Source organism: Grammomys surdaster, unplaced genomic scaffold (assembly GCF_004785775.1).
Source record: "Grammomys surdaster isolate TR1022 unplaced genomic scaffold, NIH_TR_1.0 123012, whole genome shotgun sequence".
NCBI classification, from domain to species: domain Eukaryota; kingdom Metazoa; phylum Chordata; class Mammalia; order Rodentia; family Muridae; genus Grammomys; species Grammomys surdaster.
Window position 1 is genome coordinate 1352 of NW_021618372.1, and position 12517 is coordinate 13868.

A 12517-nucleotide genomic window follows, 5' to 3' on the forward strand; every position below is an offset into this window, starting at 1 on the left:
GCCCACCAAATGTTTCAGGGACTTTCGGTCTAAAATTAATCAGTTGGTTTGTTGACTTATATAAGGATCCGCCAATGGGTTCTGAGAGAACAGGAACCCAAGGTTGTTCCCGTGAGACCTTTCCCTGGAGCTGTTTTTGTAATCTGCTGATGTTCAAATATATGAAACACTCAATCGTGTGTAACATAATCATTAGTTCTGCCAGGCTCTCTGAAGAGATATCTCTGAGGGAAACTGACGGAGATGTAAGTGTTCTTAATACATCTGCTCTATCCACTCTGTTGCTCTGGCCTTCCTCTAGGACTGCCTTCCATCCAAGTGGAATGTAAATATCGACCTCTAGGTTAGTGTAAGAATATGTAGCAATTGTTAATGAGTGACAGTGTTACTTCCTGCCTCTGGTCAGACAGTATTTGTATTTCTTCCCCATCGAAAGTGGATTTTGCAAGTCTGCAATTCCCCTCAAGTGTTTGCTGTTAATTGTGTTGGCTAAAATCCCTACTAAGTGGTATCGTGTTTACAGGTCCACCGACCTCCATCCACAGCGTCTCACAGGAGGGTGTCCTCCAGACGGCAGACACTTGTCCATGTAGAATGGAGGAAGGCAGGGCTGGGCACCACAGGGAGGGATCCTGGCAGTTAGTTCTCCATTGTGAACATGCTCTGTTTCTCTCACAGAAAGTAGTTTTCATCTTTGCTCTGCTCTGGTCTCTTGCCATTTTCTACATTGCTGTTTTCCCCCACATACTTGGTGATCCTACAGTTAAAAAGAGTGTAATCTGCTTTTTCTCACTTCCTTGTAAAGACAGGATCCTTCTCTACTAGCTTTCAAGATGCTTTCAAGACGCTTTCAAGACATTTCCATCTCTTTTCCCTTGAAAAACTTCTATTCAGCAGAGTGCTTCATTCTGCGGGTGTTTTGGAGACATCCTGGCCTCTTCAATGCTGATGAACTCTGCTCATTAGACAAAAGACTATTTTCTCTGCCGTAGTTCTTTAAAGTCATTCTTTAAATGCTTCAGTTGTCCTATAGAGTCTTGTGACAATTGATATTCCCTCCTCCCAGTGGTGAAAGTACCTTGCATTTCAGATGCAAGACTCGGGGGATTGCAGCTGGATCTGACATGAAGATCTGTAGAAGGACGAGTTGTTCATAATGATTGAAGGTGCTTTACCAGGTTCCAAGGGAGAGAAGTGATAAATAGTCCCGCTTAGCTCTTATGGCAGTGGGCCACAGCAATGTCCTGTATGGCGTTATATCCCTAAAGATGCCACAGTGCCATTCATATCTTGACATTAGTAGAAGATGTCCAATGGGACTTAAAGCCACATTCATCAGTAGAAGTTCTATCATGTTTAAAAGCTGCCACAGGTGTCTTGTTAGGTTTGTATCTTAGAGGAGGCCATACTAATGGCATTTTAGTAAAGCATCGTAAGTACTAACTGCATTCCGAATACTGTTCCTCAGAACTACAGGTAAGTGTAGCTCTTACTGTTCAAAGCGCTTCTGGCTGTATTGCAGAGTGCATTATAGAAAACTGAAACTTACCAACAATGCATAGAACTGTGTATGATCTTGTGATCTGACCCAAGAGGTATGTCTACGCTGCAGTTTCTGCACATAATAACCAGGGGATATTTCTGCAGCAGGAGCAGTTTGAGTATGAAGACCAGAGGACTCTGTCAAAACCAGAGGCTTGCTGTGAGTTTGTACCTCCTAGGAAGGAAAAGGAAGCTTCTCAGGCCAACAACATGACTGCCTGAGCAATGACACTGGCACATGGTGCCCTGCAGGGGGATCTCCTGCTAGATAGTGGAATATGCACATCTAAGACCTGCTGAGAGAAGAACTGGATTGCCCCAGGCATTAGCCCACTCATACTCATCCAGTAACAAGGGTCAGTCCTGATAACAAATATAGGAGACACTGAAGAGACTCAGCCATTCGTATTTGCATAGCTATGTGTCGATGTTTGTATATTTATGTGTGTATATATGAAAGAATAGAGAAGAATACATGTATATGTATTTGTGATGGAGTGTTGGGGACAGGAGAGAAGTTGCAATGAGAAGATGGATGGGAAAATGATGTACTTGTTTTTTAATCAATAATGTGTCAGGGAAAATATAGTCTTGTCAGTTGTAACCATGTGGGTGAACCTGGAACTATGCTCAGACAGAGGAAGGTGAATAACACCTGACCTTATGAGTATGTTAAATTTAAAGCTCACAGAAGTTGGAGGCTTAATGGTTTTTCCCATTGACCCATGACACGGGAAAGCCAAGGCTTCAGGAGTTCCCAATTGCTCTGGAACAGTGTGAAGCTCCCAGTCCTGGTGCCCCAAAGGTTCAAAGTGTGTAAGCATTATGTGGGGTGTATTTCAGAAGCCTGGAGTATTGCAGAATATTTGGTCACGTTGTGAACCTCAAGATTGTGTTGTCTACTGGAAAACCCTGTTTCTGGTTGTAGTGTGACTCAACTGTTAACATACACCTTAAATCCCTCTGGGTGGAACACAAACATGCCCTTAGTCCCTTTAATCCCACACAATGAAGGTAAAGTTAGCTTGTAGAAAGCAGCATGCAGGTTTGAAAGTGATGTCTCATTGGGTGGCACACAAAGTGATAAATCAGAAAGATTCTACAGAATAGGATATGCTCGACTCTGACGAAAAGAGAGAGGAAAGTAAAGCTATTTCAGAGAACAGGGCAGAGGAAAGAGAAAAAAAAGAAAAAGGCCGTTTTCCTGGGACAGTTGTACAGAGACAGGTTGCAGAGAGAAAACAAGCTAGACACAGGTGAGGACAGGACAGGCCAGAGAATGAGAAGCCAGAAGATTAGAACAGATTGACAGAGTTAGTATGAGGCCAAGCAGAGCAATGCAGGAGAAGCTGAAAGAAGCCAGACTGAATCAGTCAGCCTGGAGAGGAGTTTGAGCCACAACAGCTGAGTTGAACCAGCCAGCAAGATTCAGAAAGAACTAGAAAGGGTGAAATTACTCAACAGCAGGTCTCAGAGGCTGAAGATGTTCTAGGCCTAGATAAGCTTGTACAGAGGCTAGAACCTTCCAGGACTATGCCTAGCTTAGCAGTAAGCCTCAGAGACAACAATTACATCAGGCAAATCAAAGTGACTTTTAAGTGCGAGGTAGGGATTGAGGTGGTGAGGTCATCAAAACTGAGAAAAACAATCCAAAAGCTTACTCGGGCAATTATTACAAAATTCCCCATCAACACATAAATTGCTGATATTTTTACATTAATACAAAGAAAAAACAATGATTTTTTTTCTCATATGTCATTCTGGAACTGTATTGAATAAGATGAAAAAGAAAAAACCAATTCTGACATTAGATACTTTCAACAATTATATTTTTCAGCTATAGCATATCCAACGGGTCGTGGTATTTATATTATTAATAGTTTTACTTAATTATATTAATGGCTTAATTTGTATTTATGTTTTTAATTAATTGAAGGTGTGATATTATTCATTGGTCTTTATCTCAGGAAATGCTGTCCTTCTGGGATGTGGCCATTGATTTCTCTCCAGAAGAGTGGGAATGTCTGGAGCCTGCTCAGTGGAATCTGTACAGGGACGTGATGCTGGAGAACTACAGCAACCTTGTGTTCCTGGGTGAGCATTGCATCTGTAGAGAATTCGTGTCTCACTATGGACATGTAGCTTCCTCAGTCAGTACAGTGTCTTGCTGTACTGAGTATTTCAACAGTGAGTTTCATGTCCTTCATTTCAAGAAAAATTAGGGAGGTTGCTGTACAGCCAAGACACATTTCATTGTTTTCCTCCCTGTGTGTGAGATGTCTGTGTTGGAAGCATGCCTCCTTCACTCCTGTGGGACTGTTAGAAATGCACCAGCATCAGGCATGGAGATCACACTTGTTCATGAAATTGTTTCTCAATTCAGTTTTAATGTTTTCTCTTTAAAGAAACTCAGAATCAGGATACTATACATTCCTTCATGTGTTGTACTGTAACATGTCAGTCACCATTTATGGAACTAATTGTCTGCAATTATTTATTGTATCATCTCTGTCCTTATAAACACTGTACTGAATGAGAGAGAAGAAGACACTTAAACAATCGTGTCCTCTTTTCCTCCAAACAGGTCTTGGTCTCTCTAAGCCATTCTTGGTGAAGTTTCTGGAGCAAAGACAAGGACCTTGGGATGTGAAGAGAGCAGCAGTCACTGTGTACCCAGGTGTGTAGGAATGAGGAAGGGGGTCTGGGGACAGAGTTCAAGTCCAAAGGTCCAACAAAAAGCGAGGCTTCCCCATGTGCCTCAAAGTATGTGTTATGAGAAATCATTCTCTAAGTCTCCTCACATCTCTCAGACATTTATGGTGGTTTAAGTCTCTTAGGATTTATATTTTGCAGTGACCTGTGCATATATTTACGGGGACTTCCAAAGTTTTCTTTTTGTTGAGTCTCTATTGTAATGTAACACTCAAGGAAATGCAATGGAGTACTGGTCAGACTGGGAGTCATTTATTTCCTAGGGTTAAGGGCAGACTCATGCCAGAAAGATCTCTGTACTGAAGTGAGCATGACTTGGTTAATCAAATCAACACTCCCATGACACAGGGGCAGGCGGAAGCAGGGGGCTCAACAGTTTCTGTTCTGTTGATTAGGACAAGGTGGGGTGGGGAGCTGTTGGACAAAAGTCAGACTAACAGGAGTCACTTTGGACAGGTGATTTCTCACTGATCTCAGGGAAGAATCACAGCATTGACTTATTATATAAGGCGTTGTATTGGGCCAATAGGTTCAATAATTTATCAGAGGTTATTTTCTTTATTCAGCAAAGTTTTAGCATCAGTTTATTACTGGGCCCAGACCATTAGACCTAGGAAGAGAAGGATGAGAGGTCTTTTAGTCTTTTAGGTGTTCATCCAAGGATCCCCATCAAACCAGTTATGCAACCAGTGACTGTGTGCCTCTTTCATGGTTCCATTTTTTTTGTTTGTTTGTTGTTTTTTGGTTTTCCAGACAGGGTTTCTCTTTGTAGCCCTGGCTGTCCTGGAACTCACTCTGTAGACCAGGCTGGCCTAGAACTGAGAAATCCGTCTGCCTCTGCCTTCCAAGTGCTGGGATTAAAGGCGTGCACCACCACCACCCAGCAGTTCCAGTTTTTTAAAGGAACATATTTATATCGTATACAAGGTTTTGTTTGGATATATACACAGTCATAAACCATTACAAAAAATTCAGAAAAGTCTATTTCCAAACCTAGTGTTCCCAGATACATCAGAGCTAGTAAAGTCTTTTGTTTATAGAGTCCACTCATGGGTAGCCATTGTGGTTATCCTCATAGGAACTATTATGGTTAATATTACTACGATCCTCGGGAGGAAGAGATCTCATGGTCCTTTCTCTAGGTCTCCTGTGTGAATATATCCACTGGAGTCCCGGTCTGTAATGGGAGCAGGGCTGAGGAGACAGTCCAGTCGTCTCTGGAAGGTGACTCAGAGAGACTGTTCTGGGTGTGCCTTCACAGTCCACATCTCCTCCTCCTCAGCCTGGATTGCTTTCTTTCCCTGGCTGTGGTGGCTCCACATGGGAAACATGCACCTTTGTTGACGTGAGTGTCCACAGCTCAGCCTGCTGTGCTGACTGGCCCTGTGGCAGAGCCTCTGTAGTGTACTTTGTCACACTCTGCTGAGGACTGCTTACAGAGTCAGACACTGGCCTCTCAGCTCAGGGATTAGCTTTGTTTGGAGGAGGAGAAATCAAAACCAGGGGACACAGCCTGGCCATTTGAACTTGCATGTAGTTCCCAGACCATTTGGGTGGCAGGTGTTGGTACGGGGTTCCCCTGAACACAATATCCTTGGTTATCAGTTTAGGAGACATCAGAGTAATCCCACTGAGTGCTTCCACTTGAGACATTTAGACTTCGGCTGCCGAGTCTAAGATCCTCCTCAGCGTGAGAGGATCCATCCCCCTGTCTTGTGAAACACGAGGAGTGATTCCTCTTCCCTGCACATAAGGAGTAGGAGGAGTTCCTGCTCTGTCTTACAGGCCAGAGGGAGACAGGAGCAGCAGATGCTGGCAAGTCCTCTTCCCCGTGCATCCTTATCCCGTGATGAGGCGAGCGTGCCTTTTACTCTGTAGGTCTGTGTCCCATTGGACAGTGTGCTGACAGTAACCCCGCTCACCTACCCTGGATGTGTCCTACCATGCAAGCTCAGTGTAGGTTTAGCTGACTTCACTCAAGCATTCAATTTCAATAACTAGTTTTTATACTACATGGGATTTTGATTTTTATTCCATATTGAGCAAACTGTAAGGTGACTTTAAATTTGTTTGAGTTCCCTGTTTGAGGCTAAATTTTGACATGACCAGAGGAGTGTATACTGGAACATAGATATTACTCACTTGGTCCAATATTATCTCTATAAATGAATTGCATTTGTATTTAGCATGAATACAAATATAATTTGGGCACATTGATTATATTTAATCACTTATTAGGTGATTCATCATTAGCAATTAATAAGTAAAGGACAGAGCTGGGTTGTGTGTGAACCTTTTAAACCTTTCAAATTTTACTCTTAAAACTAATGTTGTCTAACAACATTTAAATTCACAGTGTTTCCCCATCAAAACTGATGGCAAAGTTACATGTCTGCCAGAAATGCCATTGCTTTCCCTAATAGTTAATGCTGCAGTCAAAACTGCTAATATCTTTTGCTTAAAGCATCAATGACCTATGTAAGAAAGGGTTGCAACCCCAGTCCCTTGGTGTTTTTTCCTAGGTTGTAAAAGGAAAAAAAAAAAAGTGGTGGTAGGGATCAGAGTGGGAGAGAACCTTTTTGTCTTGAGGTCTGCATTGCTGAGGGATAAGGAATTTGGGGTACACTTCAAGATTAAGAGCTCTATCCACACAGACACACATGGGGTTTGGCTTACATTGAGCTCTTTGGGATATCTGGTAACAAGGCTGTCTTTTAGCCCTAGGCCTTACTGGTAGATACAAAAACAGAAAAGCAATCTCAGGCAGCCCCTCCACCAGAAAGCTGTTCTTTCCTTCTTTTTAAAACTCCAGCAAATGGACAAGGAAGGTGGTTCTCCATTCTGAGGTCTCAAAATGGTATTAAAAACATTTCCTTCTGGCAAGAAATAACCAGTTCAAACCAGCACTAGTAGTTAGTATATAGGCTACTTCCCAACTCCCCCCAACCCCCAGCATTCGATTTTCTGCCCCCAAATCTACTCAGTTAACATCCTTGCGGCTAACTAGGTGGTCCATAGGTTAGAACCTGGGGGGTTGCTGATGGACTTCTGCAGATTGGTGATGTGGAACTTTTTCAAAGATGCAGTTCCTACAGGTTGGAACTGGCCAAGTGGCTGTGGTGCTGGACCACCTGTTCCTCTCCACTGTGTGTCAAATGGGGCAGCTGGAAAACCACACTGCTGTGGGGACACAGGGACTTAGTGCAGTGACCTAGAGAGGTAGCAGATGCTGCAGAGATGGGGGGAGAGCCACCCAGCTTTGAGGTCATGGAAATACACAGCTGCCCAGGAGCAGAGAACTTCCTTGCCATTCCAGGGCCCTCATACTTCATGTGTCCTTTGCTGCCTTTCCTGACTGAAAGACTCATGGTATCTCAGGCCCAGTTGTCTACCAACTTGTACAGGTCATCAGTGAATGTGTGCTTCCTACCGGAAGTCCTGGCAGGAGGCTGAGCCTGGGCAGCCTGGCTACTCACTGTTCTTCCAATGGTATTTGTGCTGCCCATTAGTTGTTCTTATTCTACAGAAACTTCTACCATGAGGTCAATAATAGCAGCCTCTCCTGGAAACAGTTCACTTCTTAGCTGTTCTCAAGCACATGGAGCCTTTCTCCAGGCTGTCCTGTTGTTGCCCTTCTACCTGTCACAGACTCAGGGATCCAGTGTGACCGAGGACAGAGGCTGTGGGAGAAACCTGAGTCTATTTTGCTTGAGCTTGAAGTGGGTGGGGCACATCCTATCTCCAGAACCAGGTTTTCAGTGAGCTAAAAAACAGACAAAAAATACCTCCTTGGAGGACCAGAAGGACTAGGTTGTATTTTGGTGTCAGCAAATACATTGGTTACTCCAGTACCCTCTGGGTCTGATTTAATTGACTTTAAAAGCCAAACTCACAATTGAGTCTCATCAGAGGCAGGGTAGTGACCTATAATTTCAAAAGTTTTAATTCTATCTATTCAAACAATTCAAACAGTGGATCTTCCTCAGCTCCAGGTGTGGAGGGTGCAGGACAACATTCTCTCAGCAATATTGCTTAGTTTGGGTGAGCCATTGGATAAAACTCAGGCCAAAGGGAGTCTCACTGGGTGGTGACAGTCTTCCTACTCATCTGAATGTTTGCATCCTTTTCTGCAGACCTAGGTATGAAATCATTGTAAGAAATTAACATCACACTTAAGTGTGTCTGAAATCACTTACACATATGTTAATGAAACTCATCCCCAGACTTCTTGGTGAAGGACAAAACTTTTCTAAAATATTTTCCTATCACATACTCAGTAATAAGGATTTAGAATGCATGCATTTTGTGGATATATAATTCAAAAATTAAACTATGAGTCTAGGTGTGTGTGTTTAATATCTCATCAATAAGCTTTCAGAATTTTGTGGATTCAAGATTTTTTCCTTTGTCCTTTGATCTTCTGCATCCTTGTTTCTAAGTGTGCATTGGCTATCATCACCTGGTATCCTCACCCTATATATTTTGGTGGATGGGTAAAATACATTGATAGGACATTTAAGGAGAGTGTAAGCTAAAAATATCTGTAAGCTTTGCTTCTGTGACTTTTCCCTTCATGGGTAAACAGGGCTCTTCCATTTCCATGTCCTGTTTGTTGTCACTCTCCACTCCTTGGTCAGTGGTTATTTAATCTTGTCAATGAATTAGTCTTAGAAATAGGTAATTTTATTGCCAAGTCTGGTGCCCCATTCCATTAATTCCAGCACTTGAGAGGTGGAAGTAGGTGGATCTCTGAGTTCAAGGCCAGCCTCATATACATAGCAATTAACTGGACAGCCAGGGATAAAGAGAAACCCTGTATAAAGAAAACCAAAAACAGTCAAACAGTAATTGAGATATCTATTCATTGACACATATGTTGAGCAAAATTTGTTATTCCTGGATGAACTTGATATTTATTATAATGCTTTGATATCTCTCAAGTATATATTTTCCAGTCATCAATAGAAAACATAAAATACTGTCCAAAATCCCTAGGCTATATGGTTTAGTCTTGATGTGGACAGTCTACTTGGTATGCAACATATCTTTCCTACCTTCCAAAATAAAACTCTATACTTAGGATAAGTTTGTTGTTCATCCAGTCTCACACAATCACAATTAACTTTTTCTTTTTCAGGCTTGGCTACTTTATGCTTTCCCGGTGTGTGTCCTTCTAATATCTCTATTGCTTGAAAGGCTTATTTCTGGTAGTAAACTGCCCGTACAACTTACTTGGCTATTTAACTTTGAATAATATGCCATTATTTCTATGTTCTGTTTGACTGTGCTCTTACTCCAGTAAAAGTACACATTCTTTGCACCTACTCTATTTGTGAATTTTGCTCAGCGCTTACAGGCATTGAAATATACTGCAGATTTTTATTTATGGTTAAATATATATAAGACAATGTCTTCGTTTTAAAAAATAATCCATATAAGTATAAAAATTATTTCTTAACCTTTGTTCATATCTCAACTTTGGCTCAACAGGAATAACACCCAATGATCCTAACTACTACAGCAAGACCACTATTTGTAAATCACTCCTTATTAAACGAGGGAGAATTCATGTAGGAAAGAAACCCTACAAGTGTGGAGAATGTGGTAAGGCCCTGAGTTCTCATAAAGCACTTTCCATACACGTGAGACGTCATACTGGAGACAAACCCTACGAGTGTGGAGAATGTGGTAAGGCCCTGAGTTCTCATAAAGCACTTTCCATACACGTGAGACGTCATACTGGAGACAAACCCTACGAATGTGAGGAGTGTCAAAAGGCCTTTACTAGTAGCTCATCACTTTTTATACACAAGAAAACCCATACTGATAAAAAACCCTACAAGTGTGAAGACTGTGGCAAATCGTTTTGCTATCCTTCAATGCTCAAACAACATCAGAGATATCATTCTAGAGAGAAAACCTACAAGTGTGAAGAATGTGGCAGGTCATTTTACTATCCTTCAATGCTCAAGCAACATCAAAGAATTCATTCTGGAGAGAAATTCTACAAGTGTGACAAAGCTTTTTCTGAATCTTTGTTCCTTAAGAAACATCAAAATGTTCGTTGTGGAGAGAAACCCTACAAGTGTGACAAGTGTGGGAAACATTTTTCCTATTCTTCAGTACTTAAAATACATCAAAGAATCCACTCTGATGACAATCCCTATAAGTGTGGGGAATGTGGAAGAGTCTTTTCTAAGCTTTCTACCCTAACTAAGCACAAATTTGTTCATTCTAGAGAGAAACCATACAAGTGTGAAGAATGTGGGAAAGCATTTGTTTATAAATATTCCATGATTAGGCATAAGTTGGCTCACATTGGAGGGAAATCTTACCGATGTGAAGGATGTGGCCAAGTGTGTTACTCTCTCTCTGATCTACAGGAACATAAAAGAATTCATTTTCAAGAGAAACGTTACAAGTGTGAAGTCTGTGGGAAAGCCTTTTCTACTAGTTCTTCCCTGATTCAGCACAAAGTAGTTCACACTGGAGAGAAGCCACACAAATGTGAAGAGTGTGGCAAAAAGTTTGCCTATCCTTCAAAGCTAAAGAGACATGAAAGAATTCATACTGGAGAGAAATCCTATGTACATGGCGTGTGTGGTGAGATCTTTTGTACTCATGCAGAACTTTCTGTACACAAGTGATCTCATGCTGGAGAGAAACCACATAAATGTGAGGAATGTGGAAAAACCTTTTGTTTACCCTCATACCTCCTCTGCTCAAATTACGTCACACTTGCGAGAAGTCTTACAAATGTGAAAAATGTGACAAAATGTTTTTCTCTACTGTAGACCTTAAGAAACACCAAATCATTCATACTGGAGACAAACCATACAAGTGTCAAGAATGTCACAAAGCCTTTCATAATCAATCATAAGACATAAGGCATAAGGCAGTTCACACAGGAGAGAAACTACACATGTCAAGAATGTGGCAAAGTCTTTACCTATTCTTCAGACCTTAAAAGACATCAAAATATTCACTCTGAAGACAATCCACACAAGTGTGGGGAATGTGGCAAAGCTTTTGTTAATCTTTATAGCCTTACTTGACACAAGACAGTTCATACTGGAGAGAAATCCTACAAATATCATAAAAGGTTTACACTTCTTTAGCTTTTAAAAGTTTACACATTTTTAGTGTTTAAAAGACATCAAATGATTCATTCTTAGTACAAGCTCCATAAGTGTGTGGAGTGAAGTAAGTTTTTGTTAACAATTCAGACCTAATGACTCCATACGATTAAGTGAATTATTTGCACAAATGCTAAGAGTGTTAACAGAGAACAGTAGAGACTTTCTCTCTCTCTCTCTCTCTCTCTCTCTCTCTCTCTCTCTCTCTCTCTCTCTCTCTCTCTCTCTCTGTTTTTGTTTTGTTTTTCGAGACAGGGTTTCTCTGTGTAGTTCTGGCTGTCCTGGAACTCACTCTGTAGACCAGGCTGGTCTAGAACTCAGAAATCCGCCTGCCTCTGCCTCCCAAGTGCCACTGCCCTGTAGAGACTTCTTCTAACTGTAACTTCTCCACCAATGTGTTCAACCAGTGTGTTTAAATGTTGCAGTGCTTGATAAGTTTCTTTTATAAATATAAATGTTCATAGAAATAAAAATGTCACCATGTCATAATTTGGTCCTTTGGGTGCCCTGAATCTGAGGTCTGAGCCATGGTATAGTTACTATTGTTATTCCCAGGGGGGTTACCCAAGCTCCTGTAATAATGTCTCTCCTGGGTATGTACAAAGCTCCACAAGCTCAAATTTCTCACCAAGTTGGACTTTCGTGAAATGATCTACATTGGTGCCAACCTGAGGTGAATGGGCATTAGTGTTTGTCTCCCCAGGAAATGTCGACAGAACACATTCTCAGTTACATTTGGTTCCAGAAGAACGAATCTATTTCATTTCATTTTAGGTTTTTCGAGACAGAGTTTCTCTGGGTAGCCCTGGCTGTCCTGGAACTCACTCTGTAGACGAGGCTGGCCTCGAACTCAGAAATCCACCTGCCTCTGCCTCCCAAGTGCTGGGATTAAAGGCGTGCGCCACCACCGCCCGGCTCGCTTCATTTTAAAACTGTTTCTTATATTAATAAAACCATCATGTTAGAAACAAAGAACCATATTGAAATAAGGACCCAAGCCATGTGCACTAGCTCAGCAGAATGATATATTTGAGTAGTGGATATTTGGTCATCAAATGTGAAGCATTGTGGGTGCAGTCTTTACTCTATTACTGATATATATGAAGCATTGTGGGTGCAGTCCTTAC

The 12517-nt window shown here is 41.6% G+C and overlaps 1 pseudogene; it reads left to right on the forward strand.

Moving 5' to 3' along the window:
- Positions 1-2378: 2378 nt before the first annotated feature.
- Positions 2379-11631, forward strand: LOC114636221 (annotated as a pseudogene).
- Positions 11632-12517: the final 886 nt, after the last annotated feature.